The sequence below is a fragment of the Mustela erminea genome, chromosome 4 (genome assembly GCF_009829155.1).
Source record: "Mustela erminea isolate mMusErm1 chromosome 4, mMusErm1.Pri, whole genome shotgun sequence".
Lineage (NCBI taxonomy): Eukaryota > Metazoa > Chordata > Mammalia > Carnivora > Mustelidae > Mustela > Mustela erminea.
Window position 1 is genome coordinate 39,866,373 of NC_045617.1, and position 24,011 is coordinate 39,890,383.

The following is a 24,011-nucleotide window of genomic DNA, read 5'->3' on the forward strand; positions in this document are numbered from 1 at the left end:
AATTCTGCTATAAGTAGACTGAGACTGATAAAGAAGGTAGAAGGAAAGATGAGACAGGAAACATGGGGAAAGCAGAGTGAGACGATAGGCCCACAGGCCTGGTTAGAGTGAAGTGATCCTTATGGATGGCCATAGAGATGACTTTAAGTGGGCATAGGATTGACAGTCAATGGAGAAGTTTAAACATACTACTGAGAGTTATTTGATAAGAAAGAAAAACAAAAGAAAGAATAAGGGGAACAAAAGAGAGAAGGAAAGAAAATCAGCAAAGTAGGTTCCAGGGCAACCGTGACAATGGAAATGTATCTTATGAAAGCACGTCTCTGGCTTCTGAAACCTGATTCCTAGTTCAGCCCTCCTCTACCTTTCCACAATTTGTGTCATCTGAGAGAGTAACTCTTTAATTATATCTTACGTGTGTTTATATTGCTTACCATATCAAACTCGGTATGAGGCAAATGGTATTTCCTCAAAAATTATAAGGAGAATAAAACTAATTAAGTGCAAAAGATACCCACATGAAGGACAATGCAGATGGGCCTCAGAAACTACTGTCTTCCAACTCAGAAATCCCTTCTACAATATTCCTGACATTCTACTTCTGCTTGAATACATTCAGTAAGGAGATCACTGTTTTTATATACCCTGTTCCACTGTCAAACAGCTGGAATTGTTAGAAAGGTATTCCTTATAAAGATCCCAAATTGATGACTATAAGTTCTGGATTCTTCTGTAGAACAATGAAAAACAAGTCTATTCCCTGAGCTTTTCAAATGTTGAAGAAAAAGATTAAATCCTTGTAATTTGCCCTTTTTCCAAGATAAGCTTTCCTAGTCTTTAACAACGTGGTTTCCAGGTCCTTTACTTCCAGACACCTTCTCAACCCAGTGCTGTTCAGAAAAACAGCACTCTTAACAACAGTCTCCAACCATGAGCTCAGTTTTCCAGATGAGACCTCACTAGTGCAGAATAGAAAGAATTTAATACAACTTGTCCTTTATTTGAAGTCAATACTTATAAATTCGCCTTGGCTTTTGCTTTAAGAAGCAAGAAACCAGATTTTAAGGATTGAAGGAAAAAATCTTTCTTTTTCCCACATGATATCCAAATATCCATGATATCCATCATATCCATGACATGATATCCAAATATATCATAAAAATAACCACATATTATACCTGCAAAGCACTTTAGAGTTCATTAAATGCTTTCATATACATTATCACTGTGACTACAGTCAGGTGTTAGTATCCCCATTTTTCAGACAAAAAAAATAAACCAAAATCATGGGAACAAGTAAGTGACAGAGCCAGAACTAGAACCCATGCATTCACAGTGTGCTTCAAGCACTCTTTCCACAGTAGTGTGCTGCTTCAAATAATCAAATAATCAACAAATGGTTGACCTCCCTCTAAACAACCAACTAGGAAATAAATTTTGCAACAGAGACCTAATATGTTATTGATTTTTAAATCAATAAAAAAAAGACTGGCAATCCAATAGAACAAAAGGCAATGAATTCATCTGGTGGGTTCACAGAAAAAGAAATACAAATAGCCAATATACATGTCTTAAAAAGCTCAGTTTAACTTATAATTTTAAAAGGAAAATTAAAACATCAGTAGGCTATCATTTTTCACTAACCAATTTGACAAAAGAAATTTAAAGGTTTATAATGCACAGTACTGGTGAGAGTGTGGGAATAACAGAAAATTTCTATCAAATGAAAGAATAAATTAACACACTGGGAGTGGAAATATGCTTTGGTACAAATCTTTGAAGATCAATTTGGCAATAACTATTAAAATTTGAACACATTTGCCCTTTGACCTAGCAAATTCCCTTTAAAGACTATGTCCTCCAGGCTATCTAAATGTGCAAATATACTTGTACAGGGTATTTATTGCTGAATTGCTATGTTAGCAAGTAAATGGATATATTATAAATATTTGTCATTATGGGATTATTAAATTAAGCACAGTATACCCACACAATGGAGCACTGCGTAGCCATTAAAAAATGAGTCAATTTTTAGTCCATGGACACACAACCACAGTACATTAAGTGAATAAAGTGGATTGCAGAATGATATATAATATGATCCCACCTGTAAAAGAACAATACACATAAATGTGGTCATTTTTATGTATAACCATTCATAATGTGCATATTATACATATCGATACACCTGTATATCCTTATAACAACCTGTCCGGAAGGACACAAAACATACCAAATCATTAACAATGACTATTTCTGGAAAATGGAATTTTATAGTGTAAAAGACAGGGAATAACAGGGAACCCTACATTTATGACTTCTTAGATAATATATCATACTCAAGAAGAAGTCTGAAATCTTTAACAATGTCTAGATCATTACAAAAACTAGTATACAATAGGTTTGTTGTTTTTTTTTTTTTAAACTAAAAACTTACCAGTCCCATTGTTTTTTATTTACTAAGCAACTACTTTGTGTCAGGCATTACACTAAGCACTACATATATCGTATTTAAAATAACCTGTACACTAAAACTACATGTGAGTTCAGTATCAGCATTCATCCTTACAATGAAAGTCTGATCCAAACTTCTGATATTCTGATCCATTGACTGCACCAGGGGATACAGATACTTAGCCAATTGAAATTCTTTCTGATGTGTATCTAATGACTATCAGAGAAATCGAAGTAGCAAAAGTTTAGATTTTTAAAGGACCTCAAAGAGAGATAAAGTTATCGAGTTTGCAATCAATGGACTAGGAGAACTGTATGTTAAGATTATGGTTTCTTTATCATCAAGGCCAAAAACTGATGTCATGTCTCTAATGTCTTAGCTGCAAGGGGCTGTGCACCCGATGAGGTTCTCTGCAGAAAGCCCCCTACGAGATTAGTTTATTCTTCCATCAATCACCAATTAGTAAATGTGCAGGGGTCTTTGGGTTCTAGAGCACAGTTGGGGCAAAAATTGTATATATCAATCATTGATAAAAACTAATACAGATGAGAAAATGTTGAGGGGAAGAAAGCACAGAGGGAGGAAAGAACACTTGAAATCATGTGTCTCAACCATTCCTTTGTCTTTAAAGAGGAAAATGGGAGGTCTTGATATGGTGGAAGAGTTACCTTCAAATATTTAGTAGAGGCCGTCATTTGAAAGGAGAGTGAAATCTGCTCTCTGCCATTCTTTCCATACCAATGGGAAGCTAGAGAAAGGAGAGACTTCAGTTCTGTTTCAGTGGGTAAATTTTCAATAGAATTGTCCACGTGGAATGGACTTCCTCAGGAAGAGATGAATTCCTCATCTCTTAAATTTTAAGCACAATTAAATGAACACTGGGTAGAAAGCCATAGCAGACCTTTATAAATGGAATATTTCCTCAACTTAGATTACCTTTATATTCTCTTGCATGGTTTTAGCTCACTTATATTCCTTATATATCTCGTTTGCTACTCAGATAGCAAAACGTGAGAATCTGTGCATTATTAATTAAAAAAATCCAAAACAGAGAAACAAAACAGAGAAATACAAGTTAATGCTTACGGATTGCTTATTTTGTGCCAGGCACTATTCAAAGTCCTTATTGTATTAACTCATTTAATTCTCACAAAAATAAGGTAGTTCCTGATATGATCTTCATCACACAGATGAGGAAACTGATGTATAAAGAGGTTAAGAAATTTGATCAAGGTCACACAGCTACTAAGTGGAGGAATCAGGATTCAAATTTAGTCTGTCTGGCTCCAAAGACCATCTTCTTAACTCTATTCTAAAGACTAAGAGTGATACTTACTGACTTAAAAACAACTGAATATTTCACCAGTTGGAGCTCTCCATAAAATACATATTCTTTTAAAAACTGCATCACAAGGATGATTCAGACAAATTCAAAATTATCCAAATAGACACAAAACTAAAATTCAATTTTATTTTCCAAGTCCCTAAGAACATTTACACATTTACACAGTCCCACATAAACAGAATGACTATCACGTCCAAAGTTAGAAATGCCGCCTCTCCCATGTTTGGTAGGAGTGAGAGGACGAGAACGTGGGGCTGAGATTCCAAAACTCTGAGTGCAGCCTCGGTCCTGCTACCAGTGCACTGTGAGACACTGGGAGAGCCACTTGGCCACTCTTTAAAGAAGAGCACAGGGCTCCAAAAGTTCCATTAATCTGAAAAGATCCCATAAAGCATTTAGCTGAGAATTGTTTGTGTAATATGTACTAACAGTTTTCGTTTTTCTTATACAGGACCTTCAATTCATATTTGTTGGAATATTCCCTTCCTCAGAGCTGATAAAAAATATATATAGGTCCCCTTCCTCATGATTCATCCTTCTTCATGATCTTCAAGGTTTATTCTGGAGATCTTAGCTACAAGTTTCATTTCCCCTAAGAAAGAGAGATTAATTCACAGAGGTGGTTATATTAACAAGACATAACATGCTGCACAGCCAACAAAAACACTTTTAGTGTTCAAGAGGTAAAAAAAATGTCACCAACTATATAATCCCATAAATAACTTTGAAATTACCAAAATTTTACTCATCCCATTGATTAGACGTTATTACTTACTAGTGTTTCTAACAAATGCTACTTCCTAATTTTCTGGTACACAATTTTTTTTTGTAATTAAAACTAACAATTCACCATATCAGATCATATTAAACCAAACAAAAATGAGGTAAAAAGACAAAAAATGTATTTAATTTCTTATAAATACTATATTGTCTATATTTATTCACAATAATCCTTGTTCCACAGATTATTTGGAACAGCTCTCAAGATTACTTCCACTAAAATATAAATAAATAAAAAGTCAGGGCCTGGCAAATTATAAATCAAGATAGTATATCAAGATTAAAAGAAAGGTTAGACTTGCATGCATGTATGTTCTGTGTTGTTATTAAAATTGAGCTAAAATTTGTCTCCAAGCATCTGGGTAGCTTCTAATGAATGGAGAAACAAAATCAGATACAGGAATTTTTTTTCTAGTCATGTAAAAAGGACAATTCAAGGAAATTCAAAGATTTTTTTCATAAGCCTTAAAACAAGGCACATTAAGGGATATAAAAAGTAGAATTTTTAGTATCATCTGTATAGTATATGCATTAATAGGCTTTTAAAAAATTTTCTTTTGTATAGCATGCCTACGCGTAAGCCAGGACAGAATGTCAAACCATAACTTAGTGAAAATTATTTTGCAGAGGATGAGGGTGGGGAAGGGAACAGAAGATTGAGATTAAAACAGATCTGGCTGCTCACTCTTATGATTATACTAATCTTTTTGAAGGGATTCAGCAAGTCTTAATGGCTACTCATGGCAAGAAAATCCATCATGACAACAACCCAGCAGAAACCCTTATAACCCAAGCGATAAACAGAAACCTCTGAGAGGGTAAGAATTATGGTCCCTACAACTTCAAGATGATGACCTGGGAATCTCCCCTCTGTCCCAGACCAATTAGCCAACCTTCCTTGAAGGCAGAGCTCACTTGGTCCTATGTAGTTTCAGTCCTAATGACCATTTCTTCGTTTCCGTGTCATGTTTCTCATTATAATATTGCTGATAGGAACAGGGGTCTTCATGGTTGTGCAAGACAATCTCAGACAGCCTTTGATTTCTTCGGTTGACTTCACTTTATCTTACTCTTGTGATCTCCAGAATATGAACATTTCTCTATGGAATCTTATCTTATGGGATGGTCTTGCTCTTTAAAATCAGTGTCATGTATTTTATTTTTATGTATTAAATCTCATATATTTCTCTGCTCTAGTATGGATATTCTTTCTTATAAGTATTACTTAATATTTTCCAACCTTTTACCTATCTTTCTTAATGTTTTTATCTTTTTTTTTTTTTTCTTAGAGAGGGTTGGGGGTGAGAGAGAGAGAAAGGGAGAGAGAGGTAGGGAGGGGCAATGGGAGAGGGAGAGAGAGAGAATCTTAAGCAGGCTCCACACCCAGTGTGGAACCCGACATGGGCCTCTATCCGACAACCCTAAAATCATGACCTGAGCTGAAATCAAGAGTCAGACACTTAACCAGCTAAGCACCCATGTGACCCTTAATATTTTATCTTTCACTTTTGTATTTCTACCACATTCTTCTCTATTGATATTCCCCACTTCAGACTTATAAGAAATAAAAACTTGTTTCAAATTTCATTCTATTTTAGTCCAGTTTGTGATTGTTAATTTCATTTTTTTATCCAAGCTTGAATATAAGATATTTATAATTTGTACTAATGTATGGCATTAGTACACGTCCCAAACTCCCTGCTCAGGTTCCCTGGGAGACACAGAATACCCCCTCACCCTATAAAGAACTTAAACATTTATAATGCTTATACCCAGACACACTTTTAAGTTCTTCATTGATGATCACTTCAGTAAAGAAGCATCCATGTAAGTACTCGCCAGGGCAGAGATGGCATCTTGGCACGGGCCCATCAAGCAGCAGTCCCAGAGGCTTTTAAGAACTCCTCATGCCCAGTCTGCTCATTGCTCAGTTATAAAATAGACTTGCATGATCTCCCATATGTTAATGTTTCTTAAACGAGAAGGTCTTTTATTTGTTGGAACATCAAATACAATACTTATTTTTAAAACCTCTTATTAAATCCTCAGTGAAATTCACAATTAAGGGCATTTCAAGAAATATGATAGAGGAACTTATATCATTCCTTTAGAAACCATGAGTTAATAGGACCAGTCATGTATTGACACCTCTCCTGGTGCATGACAATTAAATCATATCACCTGCATAAAAAAGAAGCCTTTTTAAAAGATTTTATTTATTTATTTGACAGAGAGAAAGAGCACAAGCAGGGGGAGCAGCAGAGAGGCAGGCTCCCCGTTGAGCAGGGTACCCAAAGCAGGATGCAGAGCTCAATCCCAGGACCCTGGGATCATGACCTGAGCCAAAGGCAGACACTTAACCAAATGAGCCTCTTAGGAGTCCAGAAAAACTTCTTTCTGATGTACGGTCATGCTTTCATACCATCCAAAATTTTAATAATTTGTAAGTAATTTCAAAAGAATAATAAAAGGGAGGTAGAATATAGCCTTGCTTTATGCCCCTGTGAATTGTTCTCTAATCTACGGAAGATCAATCACACCTACATAGATTCTCAATACAATGTTAAGACAGGGTTTGTACAAGCATTGGTAATTGCAGATGCATATCAAGTTCAACTACAAATATATATCATGACATTTAACTTTGTCTAGACTAGAGAGTCAAGGACTTATGCATAGTCCTGTGATTACTATGAAATTTCTTATTTTTTTAAATTTATTTTTTATTTTTATTTTTAATAAACATATAATATATTTTTATCCCCAGGGGTACAGGTCTGTGAATCGCCAGGTTTACACACTCTGTGAACTTTCTTATAAGGCAACAACAAATTTAACAGTAACAGAAGATTATCCTACAACCTGTTTGTTCTATAATGTAGACTTGGAAAACCCAAAAAATTGTTTAAAGAAATTCTCATTAAACTTGGATAGAAATGTCCAATAAAATATGCCATTTAAGGGATATAGAATACTTCCTTTTAAAAAATGAAAGAAATTTAAATCTCAACCACTCAAACAGGATCTTGCCCATAGAATTTGGCAAAGGAGTCCTTGAAAAGACTTTGAACAATTTCAATGACTGAAAAAAAAAATTTACCTTCTACTTTTTAAACAGAGCCTTTCAATGCATATTTTAATGGTGGACTTAATATATGCATTGGTTAAATTTTTAAATTATCAAAAAATGCAAAGATAAAACTGCTTTTAAAATCTTTCATTCTAGTTAAGGATCATGATAATGCATAATGCATATGTGGTTAATTCAAACTAAATCTCTTTGAATGGAGAATGAGACAGCACAACTGAAGCAAAATTTGAGTCAGTTTATTTCTTACAGTATCTGTCTTAGGGAAGAAATCACCATCGCAAAACTAAATATAATAAAAATAAACATTTATCAAACATTTACCCAATATAGGGCACTATACTAAACATTTTACATATTTTAGTTCATAAAAATCCCTGCAACCTTCCTAAGTAGGTATTTTATTATTCCCGCTTCATAGGTGATGAAACTAAAGTTCAAAAATGAAGTAGCTGGTTCAGCAAATAAGGGACAGAACAAAGTTTCAGACTCAAAGGTTGGGGTCCCAGAACTTCTGTCTTGACCACTACACTCTTGAGAACACTGGGAATTCAGCTGGGCAAGCTTCCTATGTAAATCCCCCAGATTAGGTCTCTCCACAATTCCAAGGGGATGGAAAACTCTTTCACCTTCAGGAATGGTCCTCTGATTTGCACACATAAGCTCTTTTATATTATGGGAAGGGAGGTTCATATGTAACTAAAACTTTTTTTGTCCTACTGGATTTAATTCCAAAGATATAATAACTATTGTGATTAAATATCTCAGTGGCCTCACATATTTCGATTTAGAATCATATTGCTACAGTCCTTAATTCTACCATAAGTGCCCTTTCTTTCAGGTTAACTGCATGGCCAATTAAATACTCTGCACAAAGGCAAGGTGACTCCAGAGGGAAACATGCAATTATGTAGTTTCCAAGTAGTAATTATCTAAAATTAATTGCTGTTTTATGGGAGTTTTGATCATAACAAACAATATTTACAATTGCGATTCAATTCCAAGATATCTTCTTACTCTGCTTGGCTACCTACCTATCTGTTCAGTCATGTTTCTCATGTTTGGGAAACATATATGACTTATGGTACAGTTAAATGAATGTTTTATTAACTCCAAAGGGAGCTATTCAAACAGGAAAGATATGCAATGGTGTGGAAGAAATAACACTGTAGAACCCAAGGGTACTTAAGAAAAAAGACTGGCCTTCTAAGTGTCCACTTGGGTTAACTTTCATTATAAAGTCTACTGTTGTTATTTGTATAACCTCATCAAGAAAATTAAAGTTTCATTTTCCACGCTTTTCTCCAATCCTCCATCCTCTGTCTGCCATCAAAAGATAAGGGATCTAAGATTCTGTCCCATTTAAACAATGAGTCAACTCAGCCATTTTTCAAGTCTCTCTGGATAGTGATTTGCCTGTGTTCCTTTTTTCTCACTAAAGTAAAAACTTTTGAAAGTGAAGGCTGGGGCTTATTATCAGAGATCCTTTGTAGTTATTAAGCACAAGAAATTTGTGTTTCTGATGCCTATCAGATATTTAGTAAGAAGATATAATTACAGCAAATGGTCTCCTGCTTGAAACCAGTGACCATTCCTATCACATACTTTCTTAAAAAACCGCTGGGTGGTTTTTTGGGGTTTTTTGTTTGGTTTTGGTTTTGGTTTTTGGTTTGTTTTTGGTTTTTTGTTTTTTTTTTTTTTCTTTCTTTCTTTCTTTTTTTTTTTTTTTTTGATAAAAACCTCACGGAAGGAGTATTTACAGAACACTCACTGGTGACAGTGCTCTAGGATAAGTGTGTGATCAAATGATACTTATTGGTTTCTGACCTTCTCTGCTTTAAAAGGTAGAGACAGCGTTAACATTGACAGACATGAAAAGATATGACTAAGCTTATGTTAAATTCCACTCTGAGCTTTGCATTCCTAGACAATGCTTATCTGGTTTTCATACCTTAGAAAGAAAATGCATTCATTTAGCATGATCAGATTGGGTTCCATCCATGTTGATGTTTCACCATTAAGGTTGTGCAAGATCAGAATCTCCCCCCAGCTGCACCCATTCAAAGGGCTGCACCCATTCTGAAGCAGACAGAAAAGCTTTTGCCATTATTCTTTGGGGGAGACAGTCTTTGGTTGATACCTACTCCTCTCCCAATCACATCTGTCCTCACTTTCCCTCCTGCAAGTTAGTTCTATTCACAGTCAGTGCATTACTCTTTATTCTCCCTATGCTCTGCCTCTACATATTCTGATCCTTTCTCCTATAAGATTTAAAACGGAGACCATGCTCCCTCTCAGAACCCCAGAGCATGGAACTGATAGAGAGCAGTGACAGCCCAACAGTGAGACCACCAGGCACCTTGGAATCTAAAGAATGAATGGAAATTCAGTTACATTTTTATGAGTCGCTGCTTTGACCATGAAATAAATATCTCCCAAAGACATGAAAGAAATGGATACCTGTATATATGTAAGTAAAGTTTCATGCATCGTTTCTTCCAGGGTGTTACTTTGGTGAAAGTTAAAGTGTTTATACATTAGTGGCTAGGTTAAGTCAATAGATATTTATAAGCAGTATTTATACTTCACAATTATTGGAGAGAATGAATGGATGGGATAATGTAGAAAAATAACTATCAGCAATAACATATAATAAAATTGGTATTGACAGTAGCCTACAAAACAATAAAAAGCTTATTAGAATGCCAAAGAGTCTTCTCAGAGCCTCCCATGCCTCAAACTTTGATGTGGAATTGCTTATTCATTGAGGTTAAGGGAATTGCTGAAGTCTTTGACCTCAGAAATGAAATTTGACAAGTAACTGATAACACATAGTTCACACATCCGGGAATGTAATAAAGTGATCATATATCCATGATTCTCTGATAAAGATCCTTTCCAGCTGTTGAGCTAGTAGTATCTTGAGGATCTGTAATTAATTCCAGAATGATTAGTGGGTGGTCCCTCTGTCATAAGTATTTTCCTCCTTAAGTTTCTAGGGAGAAAGGCTTAGCTCACCTAGTATCACCATCCTAGCCTAACACAATCTTTCAGAATTCCCATGTCTTCGCACAGCACAAATCACGGTTCCTCCCCAGACTGGGTTTGTTAAAACATCCTGAATTCAGACAAATCAGAAAATTCCCTAGAAAGATTTTTTTAAAAGTCTATCTGTGCTGCTACAAATTTTCAATGAAAAAAGATGAAGATTAAATAGATCAATTGATTGATTGATTAATGTGGTCCTTGCCCCTTCTTTAGGGTAAAGAGATCTCAGCTTTAATTATCTAATCTGGTCTTGGAAATCACTTTCAAAATATGCCCAAGAAAATTATGGTATGTTCAAAAAATTATATTTTTCTCAAGCACCAATATCAATACTGTCAAACCATGCAACCCCAACCAATTTCTCAAATACTAATAAAATTTTGCCAGGGCTTTGGGTTCTCCCAATCCAACTCAAAAACAATGTTTGCATGAAAACAATTCCAAAATCTTAACTAAAATATTATACATTTCTCTGATATGTTATTAATTATAAAAATAGTAAATATATCCCCTTGTTTGATTTCTTTGGAAAGCTGAACACAGAAGCCAGAATTTTGCTTTTTATATTCTTCCTCAGAAACGGTCTAATTAATATTCTGTCTCTGGGCAGTAAGTTTCATAAACCAACCCCCAAAGAGAGGCATCTGTTCTTTTTCCTAAAATCTTAAAAATGCTATCAACATCCACTTTACTATAACTACAGTTATTAATAAATGAAACTACAAAATTGTGTCACCTACTGGGAGCAATACATTGTCCTGCAAAGTTATTTTACAAACGAAGAACCAAAGGGCAGTCAGTCTCCAGTGCCAGAGGATAGTTCTGATGAAAGCCACATGGAAGAGGAATTCCAAGCCCAAATGGTTATCAGAATTATCTGAGGGACAATAAAATATACAAAATCTGAGTGCCTCTAGACACACTGACTCACATTCTTAAGAAGTTAACCCAGGAATACATATTTATAATAGCTGCTCAGTGATTCTGATGACCCACAAGTTAGGGAACCCATTAATCCAGGGCAATGGTTCTCAAAGTGTGGTCCCCAAACAACAGCATCAACATTAGAATTGCAAATCAACCCGGCCCCACCCTAGGTCTTCTGAACTAAAACACTGGGACTAGAGCTCAGCAAGCCACCTGAGCTTGAGCAAGGCCTCCAGGTGATTTGATACAGCTAAAGTTCGAGAATCATTGACATAGAGAATTTAAATTAAGCCTCAGCCAAAGGAAAAAGGAAAAAAAGAAAAACACAGAGGATTGGGGCACTTGGGTGGCTCAGTTCGTTAAGCATCTAACTCTTGATTTTGGCTCAGGTCATAATCTCAGGGTCCTGAGATTAAGCAACATGGAGCTCCCCACTGGGCGTGGAGCCTGCTTACGATCCTCTCTCTCCCTCTCCCCAGTTCCCTCCCCTTGCTCAAGTGCACATATGTGCTGTCTCTCTCTATCTCTCTCTTAAAATAAATAAATAAATAAACAGGTAAATAAATAAATAAAAAGAACGAAAGGATTTCACCCTTATGTGGTCCTTTTGCAATTTGTGGGAAACTTAAAGCCAACTAATTTAACTTTCTAGGGATTCTGATCGCAATTATTTTTGGAGGAAGCAACCATAGTGAAGAACTGTGCTAAATATGACTGTGGGAAGGAAAGGACACCTAAAGTCACATTGCCCATACTTAGATTTCATGCCCCAAAATAGGCAAATTCTGCATGAGACAGAGAATGTATCGAACATGACTAATTGGGGAACTTCTGTTTCCTGACATTTGCAGAGACATTTTAAAGAGCTTATAACAGTATCTCCTGGGTTAAAGAAATGAACTTAACTAATTTATTGTTTTATTTATGTAAGTTTTTGCCCATTGAAATAGCAAAAAAATTCTTTTTTATGATGCTTGTGTATTTGTCCTTCTCCCCACTTACTTCTGTTTCTGCAAATATTGCACATTTATCTTCTTTCTTAAATGGCATTTCAAGTCTTTTTCTCTGACCCTTGTAACTTTGCATATTTCTCAAAAAATGTGAAACTCTAGACCAGTGATTCCCAACTTATTTTCATTTTCATATCTCTTTTTAAAGGGAAATCTTTAAACATTCTTTCCTAATCTTCCCATAATATACCACAGATACATTGTATAGTTGTTTATGTACTACATGCATATCTGTGGTTTATATATAAAAGGAGTAGTACTTTTTTTCACCCCTCCCAAGAACCAATTTGCATCACTTTGGGAATAACATCACCTTTGCTGAGACCACACCTTTTATGGTTATTAGTATAATTTTGTTCTGATACACTAGATATAAGAGATGTTACATTTATTTCTAAAAATCAAGAAGTCAAAACAATCCAGCCTTAGTTATTCTGGGACACAGTCACATTAGGACAAGAAATTTTCTGCTGGAAAATTGCAGAGGGACCCTGGATTTCAGACCATCACGGTTGTCACTACGATGCTCTTGCCCTTCCCCCTCCAAGGAACTTCAGGGACCCAGAGGAAAGTTGTCTCTTCCTTCCTTCTACCTGTCAAACATGGAAACACAAAGCACTCACCCTCCAGCTATTTCTACTATGGAGTCGAGCTGCTTTTCTGCTCCCTCAATCCTATTAAGTCATCTACTAACTTAGCTCCTCCTTTACTGAACCCAGACTTTAAATAAATAAATAATAAATAAAAACACTTTAATTTAATACCCTGACTCAAGGCAAATCTAAGACATTCATGACTGTCTTCTGGAGGTTGAAGAAACACAATACTTCCCCATCCTGTGTGGTACACCTACAAGCCAGTTTATTTCTCAGTTACTTTATCTTGCTTTACGTCTAAAGTCAAGATTTATCAGAGGCTGAGCTAGAGTTAATCCAAAGGGACAGTTTCAAACCCTGGAGAAACCCCTTTCCCAGCAGGTTACTTGTTGAAAAAATTCTTGTTTCAGACTAATGTCATACTACATAAGGAGCACAGACTTAGCTCTAGAGAGATAAAGGTTCTAATCCTAGCACTACCAGTTAGTAGCTGTGTAGTATACCAATTATATTATAGATTAGATTATATTCTATAATCTTCAGTGAGTGCCTTCATCTATAGATTGAGAAGAATAAAACCTATTGCAAAGGGTTATTAAAAGAAAATTCATGATAAATTCTACACAATGCCTGGTTTTGTGTAAATGATCAATAAATAGCAGCTTTATCAGTATTAGCACTAAATCAACCAACGAAAATGGAAGTTTTCTCATTCATTGATTCTGAGCACCTGATCAGGGAAGTATCAAGGAGTACTGGATAAATAACTTCACCATAAAGATCTCCTCTCCTTCTTCAGAGAAAATGGCATTTCTCATACCTCAAGCTCAAGCCATGATGGGTCGGGAAAATATCTGACTTAGAAAAGAAAGTGGAGTAATTTCAGAATATACAGTGTCTGAAAGGTGAATGTGAACTAGGGTGAGTGGGCTAGAAAGTACAATTAGTTATCTTGGGACCCACCTTCATTCCCATCAAACTGTATCTGAGTGGCTGGGTAGCTTCCATTGCATTCATTGGAGTGCGTGTCCTATCACCTGAGGTTGCTTGTCCATTGATACTCTTTTGATCAAGGAATTCATGCTACTAGTTTAGAATTGGCTAACAAGAAAGCAAACAGGTACAAATTGATATTCATCAACAGCTTTTTCTAGGAACTTCCTAACTTTTGACATGCTGTGTTGCTCTCTTATAACTGATTCAGTCAGCAGGGAATAATTAGCAGCCATGCCACACAGGAATAAATTGTGCAGATTTGAGTTGATGTTGTGCTTAATGAGCCTATTTTAAAAGTTAGAAATCACCCAGTTTCCCACCAACCTCCACTTATCACTTTCTCATGTAAAGTGTGACAAAAATCAGAATCCATGCCAATGGGATAGGTAATTCAGTCTTGAAATTTGCCATTTACCTCCATGGTAAGCATCAGGGTTTATACCAAACTAGCAAAGAAAACAGCTTTTCCTTATTTATTACAAAGTTAATGAAAAATAAAGATCAAGAAAAAATATTAACTTGACACTTTGGTATATTTGAACGGATAAATAAATATATAAATATCATCTTGAACACTACGTGACTTACTTCTTTTGTACAGCAAGAAGAAATTTTAAAAAGAAACTGTCCTTTAAGTGTCCTACTAATCTGTGAAGACATTTAGGTTTTGCTCAAGCATTACTGATTGAGAAATATTTTCAAAATCTCCTTTTCTATGACAATTCTTCCCCATTGTCAGATGAAGAAATTTCACATTTGCTTCCATAATTTGTTGCAGAGTGACTCTACTGGGATCCTCTGGAGCTGACTCTACAGCAGCTCCGGCTGACTTCCTCTGGGAAACCTCCTATCTGAAGACAGGGAAGTTTAAGTTCCTTTTCTTGACTTCTCTTAATCTCCCTTTGTCTTTGGTCACCCTCCTTCCCCAGGTAAGCCTATTAAATGGCTAATGCAAATGCCACTCTCCTTTTCAAATCTTATTTTCAGGAAAAAATTTTCTTCATAAAATTAGGAGAGGAATAGAGATGTTTGACAAAATAGCTTTGCTGATGCACCATTTCAAGTATCTTTGATTTGCCACACCCTCTCTATGCACACAGCTATACCCCCTTCTCTACCCCTTTATCACCACCTGCCTGGTCCCCTCTTGTTGACACCCCCTCTGTAATCCTTTCTGAAAATGATGTTAGGTCAATATTTTCAGAACACAAATATTTATGCCTCACTATTGCCCATAATATCCACTCAATCAAGTGTGAGTCAGATTTCACCAGCTATTAATAGAACTCCACCATAAATTTATTTCTCAAATGTTAACATATATTTGTAAAAATATGTAAGAGACTCCCATATTCCTACACTATAATGCCATTTTAGGACTTTAAGTCTCAATCACTAAGTTTAAACCACATTATCAATGTGATCATAATGGAATCTTCTCTATATATATAACTTATCATCGAGCCATGGGGATAATATTCTGAAAAGCTGCACAGAGTTCTGAGACTTAAAGATCAGTTATCCCATAATATGGCTTATCTAAGGGCTTCAGCCTAAATGTTAGACTTTTCTACCCCAGGCCCATAGCAACTCTTCAACTCCCCACATGCTCCCTGACATAGTCTCACTCCCTCAGACCTAGCTCCAGCATCTCCTTTCTCATGCAGCCCATTCTCCTGGGATATTTTCACATGCACTGTTCCCATTCTGTTCCATCTAGTTCTATCAGCTCTATGTTATAACAGCACAGAAGACCTATTATTAGTCTATGCTTTGCCATGCAGCTGTATCTTAAGCTGCTTTGTTTTGTGCTATAAAGACAGTGTATGCATTAAGCTAACTGAATAGACTACCTAGAATATCCACATTGCAGCTCCTTCTTGAAGCTTCTGTGAATTCTTCAGCCTAAAGTGATGTTTCCCTTCTCAAAATTTCTGGGTCACTTATATAAAAACAATTTGTTTCTAACCTATCTTGTTGGGGTCTCTGTTTGATTCATGTTTATTATTCATAATTCTTCAATTATATTATAAAATCCTGGTGAGCATGAGTCCTGTCTTTACATCAGTTTTATTTTTCATAGCACCCACAGGGCTGAGTACATTCATAAACGTTTGTTGACCTAACTTTTTATCTCAATTAATGTTTCACCTATATTATATGCTTTCGATCAGAAATAAGTTTTATGATTCTAGAAACATGTTTTTGTCTTATAGATTTTTAGTATTATTAAGGGAATTGGCCATAGTAATAATCATTCATAGGTAACTGAGCCCTGTGATTTAAGATTACTATCTCCTTGTATCGGATGAGAAAACTGAGACACAAGAAGAATAAGTAACTTGTCCAAGATCAGAAGGATCATAGCTTGTAGGGCTGAGATTTGAACACAGAGTTACAGATCTTAGGTCTGTGCTGGTAACTTCTATGGTTTATGAAAGCAGTAGTTGACATGTAAAAGGACTTTAGACAGTTTTCTTAAATTTTTTAATCTCTATAATATATTTTCCTTTGGGGGAAAAACTGAAAAATCTGAAATTAAAACTAAAGAAGATTCAAATGTAATCTTTAAACATACTAACACTTATTTCTATAAAAAAAATTAATAACAGACTTAAAAATCTCTAGTGGTAAATAAATATGGTAATTAATTTAGGAAGTGGCTAAACCCATTTTTTACCTGTGAAAGGTGAGTTTAAATAAAAACGTTTCCAACAAGTATTCACACCACATTCACATTTCCATTATCTCCATTGTAACACAATTCTAAAAATGTCTCTTTAATAATTTACTTTGCAGCTGTATCAAAAGCAGTATTACTCTTCACTCTATGAAAACAATACGTGAAAGTTGAGCTAAATTTTACTCAAGTGTTTTGATTCAGCTTTCACAAAGCATACTGGAGGCTCATAATAAAATATGAAACATTTCAATTTATAAAGTTCTTTTCTTACAACTTTAAGTATAAATTTATTTTCATTCAATTTATAGCTTAAAATAGAATGGGCTAATGTTATGCTGTGATAACAAAAAAATTATCAATGACTTAAAAAAATACCCAAAACATTATCTCTGCTCTATGCTATCTATCTAACTATATCTACTTCAGGGAGGTAGGGAACAAAAAAGGACTTATTTATTTTTGTACTACAAGGATTCACACTGATAAAGATTCCACCATTTTATAAATCCATCATCTCAGTTGAGGTTTCAGGGTCACCAAATTGGAAAAGAAAGCATAAGGAATTACACATCAGTTCTTTCATATGTCCTCTAAAGAGTGGCATTTCATTATCAAAACAAGGCAAATAGCCATTCCAACTAGAACCTTGGTGAGCACAAGTGATACCTTGTAATCATTTTTATTTTTATCAACTTTTTAAAATGATATACTACGCAATTAACTTATGAGTCTGAGTAATTAAATTCCAATATTTCAGTTTTTTAAAAAACCTACTGTACAAACAAAAGAAAAGTGAAAGCTTCATAATCTGATAATCTTTTAATTTGAAGTGAACTGTTTTGAAGAGAAAACTTATTGATATATTTCACAATATTTGTATAGTTTCCCATTTGTATGGAACTTTCTACTAAAGGCTAAGGGCAATTTGACCTTAGAGGGGAAGATGGTGGCAGAGGAGGAGGATCCTAGACAGACCTCATCCCACATACACAACTAAATAATTATCAAGTCATCCTAAATACTCCAGAAATTAATCTAAAGAGTAACAGAACTCCAGAACTAAAGGTAGAGAAGAAGCCACATCAAAGAAGGTAGGAGGTGCAGAGATGTGGATTGGGAGAGAAATGGATTGTAGCCACTGTGCTGGGGAGAAAGCTGCAGTCATGGAGAATGGTGACATAGACTAGTGCATGGGAAAAGCAAATCTCCCTACCATTTGGCTTGGAAAAACAAGGGGGCCCAAATTCTCTCAGTTCTTATAACAGTAGGACTGAAAGCCTGGAGTTTTAAAGGTCAGCATGCTTGGCTCTGAAGGAGCTCCAAGGACATTAGGGCTGCCTTGGAGAAAATGCAGGGCAAAAAGCCCATAGACATACAGCCTGGAAACAACAATCTGTAGCATACCTGGGGTGCACAGTAGGGAGACCAGTTGCTCATCTTAGAGCATGTTCCAAAGAAGCAACATTAATGGAGAGTCCCTTCTGGGAACAAAGGAACTGGCAGGCACCATTTCCCTCCCTCACCCCTCAGCACAAGCAGAGGGCCACTTGTGGGAACCATTACAGCCCCCATACTTGCTACCTAATTCGATTACAGCAAGCCCTGCCTCACAGTGCTCCAGGAGAACTGCTCATCCCAGTCATGTGTGCCTCATTCTCAGGAATGTGAGCCCCTTGCCAAGAAGTCTGGCCCAAACCTCTGCCAAACCCCTCAGTGACTCCATTGAGTCTCTCAACCCAGGTGTTTTGCAAGGCTTCAGATCCAGCATCAGGGGTGACAGGTGTCATTTCAAAAACAGACCACAGCACACCTTGTAAAACATGTCATAGTCAGGCCAGGGACCACATACTGCCCACAACGGACAAAGAGAGCTTCTGCAGATGACTGACCTAAAGGATAAAGCAGCCAGAACACAACAGTAGAGCACACACTGCTCATATTGGAGGCACACTCCCAGAAGTACCAGGACCCGGGAACAGGGGAACAGGGGACACTACATAGTAGGGCACTACAGGCCTCTTCTTCATGGAGTCAAGAATAGGAGATGTAGCTGACTTTACTGAAATTAAAAAAAAAAAAGGTACTCAGACTTAGACAAAATGAGAAGACACAGAACTTTATCCCAAGTGAAAGAACAGGACAAAGCCATGGCCAGAGTCCTAAACATATAAGTAACAAGCCTGATAAAGAATTTAAAACAATGGACTTGGGGCCCCTCAGTGCCTCAGTCAGTTAAGCATCTAACTTGATTTCAGCTCAGGTAATGACCTCAGAATTGTGAGATTGAGCCCCACATCCAGCTCCACATTTATGATTTGCTTCTCCCTCTGCCCCCCTCCTCCTTCTCTCATTCTCCAGAAAAAAAAAAAAAAAAAGAATACTCATAGTCACTGGACTTGAGAAAAGAGTAAGAGGATATAAGTAATATCATTAGCACAGAAATAAGGAATAACATAGAAGAGATAAAGGGCTCAATAAATGAAATGAAAAACATACTTGATGGAATGAACAGCAGGCTAGAAGAAGCAGAGGAACAAATTAATGACCTAGAAGACAGAGTAAAAGAAAGTAATCAAGCTGAACAAAAGTCAGAGAATGGAATAATGCAAAACAAGAATTGACCTAGGGAACTCAGTGACTCTATCAAACATAATAACATTCATACTATAGGTCCTAGAAAAAGAGAGAAAAGAGGGCAGAAGATTCATTTGAAGAAATAATAGCTGAAAGCTTTCCTAATCTGGGGAAGGAAATAGATATCCATATCTAAGGGGCATAGAAAAACCCCAACAAAATCAACAAAAGTAGATCCACACCTAGACAGATTTTGATTAAAATGGCACAATATAGTGATAAAGAAAAAAATATTAAAATAGCAAGACAAAAGAAGACAGTAACATACAAAGGAAACCCCATAAGGCTATTGGAGGATGTTTCATCAGAATCTTTTCAGGACAGAAATGATTGCCATATATTCAAAATGCTGAATGGGGAAAACATGCAGCCAAGAATACTCTATGCAACAAGACTGTCATTCAGAGTAGACCAAGAAATAAACAGCTTCCCAGACAAAAACTAAAGGAGTTCAAGACCACTCAACCAGCCCTGCAAAAAATACTAAAGGGGACTCTTTAAGAGGAAAGCTAAGACAAACCAAAAGAGACAGTATGAAAGTAGAAAACATAAAAGCAGTAAAAATGAATATTTCTGTAAACATCAGTCAGGGTACTTACAAAATAAAAGAATATAAAATATGATAACATATACCTAAAAAATGTGGAGAGGAGAGAGGTAAAGAATGGGTTCAAACCTAAACCACCAACAACTTAGTATAAACTGCTACATGCAGATGTTATATACAAATCTAATTGTAACTACAAACCAAAAACCATTAATAAACATGCAAACAATAAAGAGAAAGAAATCCAAATAGATCACTAAAGAAAATCAGCAAAGGATCAGAAAAATTTCGGAAACAATCACAAAAAAAGTATTAAAATGGCAATAAATACTTATCTATCAATAATTACTTTGAATGCAAAAGGACTAAATGTTCCAATCAAAAGATGCAGGGAGTCAAAATAGATTAAAAAAACACAAGACCCACTTTTATACCCTAGACACCTGAAGATTGAAAGTGAGGGGATGGAGAACCATTTCTCATGCAAATGGATGTCAAAAAAAAAGCCGGAGTAGCAATACTTCTATCAGATGAAACAGACTTAGAACAAAGACTAAAACAAGAAACAAAGAATACCTATAATTATGAAGGGGAATATCCAACAAGAATATATAAAATATTTACACACCCTACATGGGACCACTTAAATACATAAAACAATAAAAAACATAAAGGAACTAAATGATAATAATATAATAATAGTAGGGGATTTTAAAATCGCACCCACAGATGGACAGATCATATAAACAAAAAATCAACAAGAAAACAATGACTTTGAATGACACACTGGACCAGATGGATTTAACAGTACATTCAGAACATTCTTTCCTAAAACAGCAGGATACACATTCTTTTCAAATGTACAGGGAACATTCTCCGAAAGAGATCACATATTGGCCTACAAAACAAGCCTCAACAAATTCGAGAGGATATAAATCATACCATGCATCTTTTCTCACCACAACATTATGAAACTAGAAGTTAGCCACAATAAAAAAAAAAAAAAACTTGAAAGACTACAAATACATGGAGGTTAAGTAACATGTTACTGAACAATGAATGGGTCAATCAGAAATTTTTTTAAAAAATTGAAAAGTACACAGAAGCACATAAAAATGAAAACACAATGGTTCAAAACATTTGGGATGCAGAAAAAGTGGGCTTAAGAAGGGAGTTTAAAGGGCGCTTGGGTGGCTCAGTGGGTTAAAGCCTCTGCCTTCGGCTTGGGTCATGGTCCCAGGGTCCTGGGATCGAGGCCCGCATCAGGCTCTCTGCTCAGCGGGGAGCCTGCTTCCTCCTCTCTCTCTGCCTGCCTCTCTGCCTACTTGTGATCTCTCTCTCTGTCAAATAAATAAATAAAATCTTTAAAAAAAAAAAAAAAGAAGGGAGTTTATAGAAATACAAGCTTACCTAAAAAAGCAAATCTCAAATACACATACTAATCTTAAACCTAAAAGAGCTAGAAAATGAACAATGAGCAGAACCCAGACCAGCAGAAGGAAGGAAATAATAAAGATTACAGCCCAAATAAATGATATAAAAAAAAAAATGAGAAGAGATCAATGAAACCAGGACCTGGATCTTTGGGGAAAAAAAAAAAAAAAAAAGGTCAATAAAATTTAAAAACCTCCAGCCAGACTTATTAAGAAAAAAAGAGAAATGACCCAAATAAGTACAATCACAAATGAGAGAGGAGAAATAACAACCAACATTACAGAAAAATAATTATAAAAGAAAATTATGAAAAATGATATGCCAACAAAATTGACAACCTAGAAAAAGAGCATAAATTCCTAGAAATGTAACCTACCAAAGCTTAAAGAAAAACAAATAAAAACTTTGAATAGAGAGACTGCCAGCAAAGAAACTGAATCAGTACTCAAACACTCCCAATAAATAAAAGCCCAAGACCATGGCTTCACAGGAGAATCATACTAAACATTTAAAGAGGAGTTAATACCAGGGCACCTGGCTGGCTCATTCACTAGAGCTTGAGACTCTTGATCTTGGGGATCTTGGAGTTGTCCATTCAAGCCCCACATTAGGTAGAGCTTACTGAAAACAAAACAAAACAAAAAATTAAGAGTCAATACCTATTCTTCTCACACTAGTCCGAAAAATAGAAAGGGAAAGAAAACTTCCAAATTCTTTCATGAAATCAGCATTACCCCAATACCAAAACCAAATAAAGATACCACAAAAAAAGAGAATTACAGGCCTAATATCTCTGGTGAACAGAGATGTAAAAATCCTCGACAAAAATAGTAGCAAACCAAATTCAACAAAATATTTTACAAAAAATCATATACACAATCAAGTAGGATTTATCATGGGTTTTAATGGTGGTTCAGTGTTCACAAATCAATCAATGTGATACATCACACCAATAAAAGAAAGAATAAGAACCATATGGTTATTTCAATAGGTGCATTTGACAAAGTACAACATCCTTTTATGATTAAAAAAAAAAAAAAAAGAAAACCTTCAACAATGTAGGTTTAGAGAGAACATACCTCAGGGTATTGAAGGTCTTTAGGAAAAACCCACAGCTAACATCATCCCTTATGAGGAAAAAACAGAGCTTCTCCCTTAAAGTCAAGAAAGAAGGATATTCATTCTCACTACTTTTATTCAACATAAGCCTAGAAGCCCTCACCACAGCAATCAGATAACAGAAAGAAATAAAAGGCATCCAAATCAGTAAGAAAGAAGTAAACTTTTCACTATCTGCAGATGACAGGATACTATACAGAGAAAACCCAAAAGACTCTATCCAAAAACTGCTGGAACTGATAAACAAATTCAGTAAAGTCATAGGAATCCACAGAAATCTCTTGCATTTCTATATACCATTAATGAAGCAGCAGAAATAGAAATTAAAAAAACAATCCCACTTACAATTGTACCAAAAATAATAAGATACCTATGAATAAATCTAACCAAAGAGATGAAAGACCTGTACTCTGACAATCATAAAACACTAATGAAAGCAATTGAAGATGACATAAAGAAATGGAAACACATTCAATGCTCACAGATTGGAAGAATAAATATTGTTATAAAGTCCATACTACCCAAAGTAATCTATACATTTATTGCAATCCCTATTAAAATATCAATAACATTTTTCACAGAACTAGGACAAACAACCCTAGCATAAGTATGGAACCACAAAAGACCCCAAATAGCCAAAACAATCTTGAAAAAGAAAAGCAAAGCTGAAGACATCACAATTCTGGATTTCAAGGTATATATGAGGTATATACAAAAGTTGTAGTGATCAAAACAGTTTGGTATTGGCACAAAAATAGAAACGTACATCAGTGGAACAGAATAGAAAACCCAGAAATAAAGCCTACAATTACAGGCCAACTAATCTTTACAAAGAAGCAAAGAATATCCAGTGGGAAGAAGACAGTCTCTTCAACAAACAGTTTGGGAACACAAGACAACAACATGTGAAAGCATCAAATTGGACCACTTTCCTACACCATACACAAAAATAAACACAAAATGGATTAAAGACCTAAATGTGAGGCAGGAAACTGTTAAAATCCTAGAAGAGGAAAAAGGCAGTCTCTTCTTTGACATCAGCCATAGCAACTTTTTTCTAGATAGGTCTGCTGAGGCAAGGGAAACAAAAGCAAAAATAAGCTATTGGGACTACATCAAAATGAAAATCTTCTGCACAGGGAAGGAAATTATCAACAAAACTAAAGGTAACTTACAGAATGGGAGAAGATATTTGCAAATGACATATCCAATAAACAGTATCCAAAGTCTATAAAGAACTTGTAAAACTCAACATCCAAAAAACTAATAATCCAGTTTTTAAAAATGGGCAGATGATGTGAGCAGATATTTCTCCAAAGAAGACATACAAATGACCAACAGACACATGG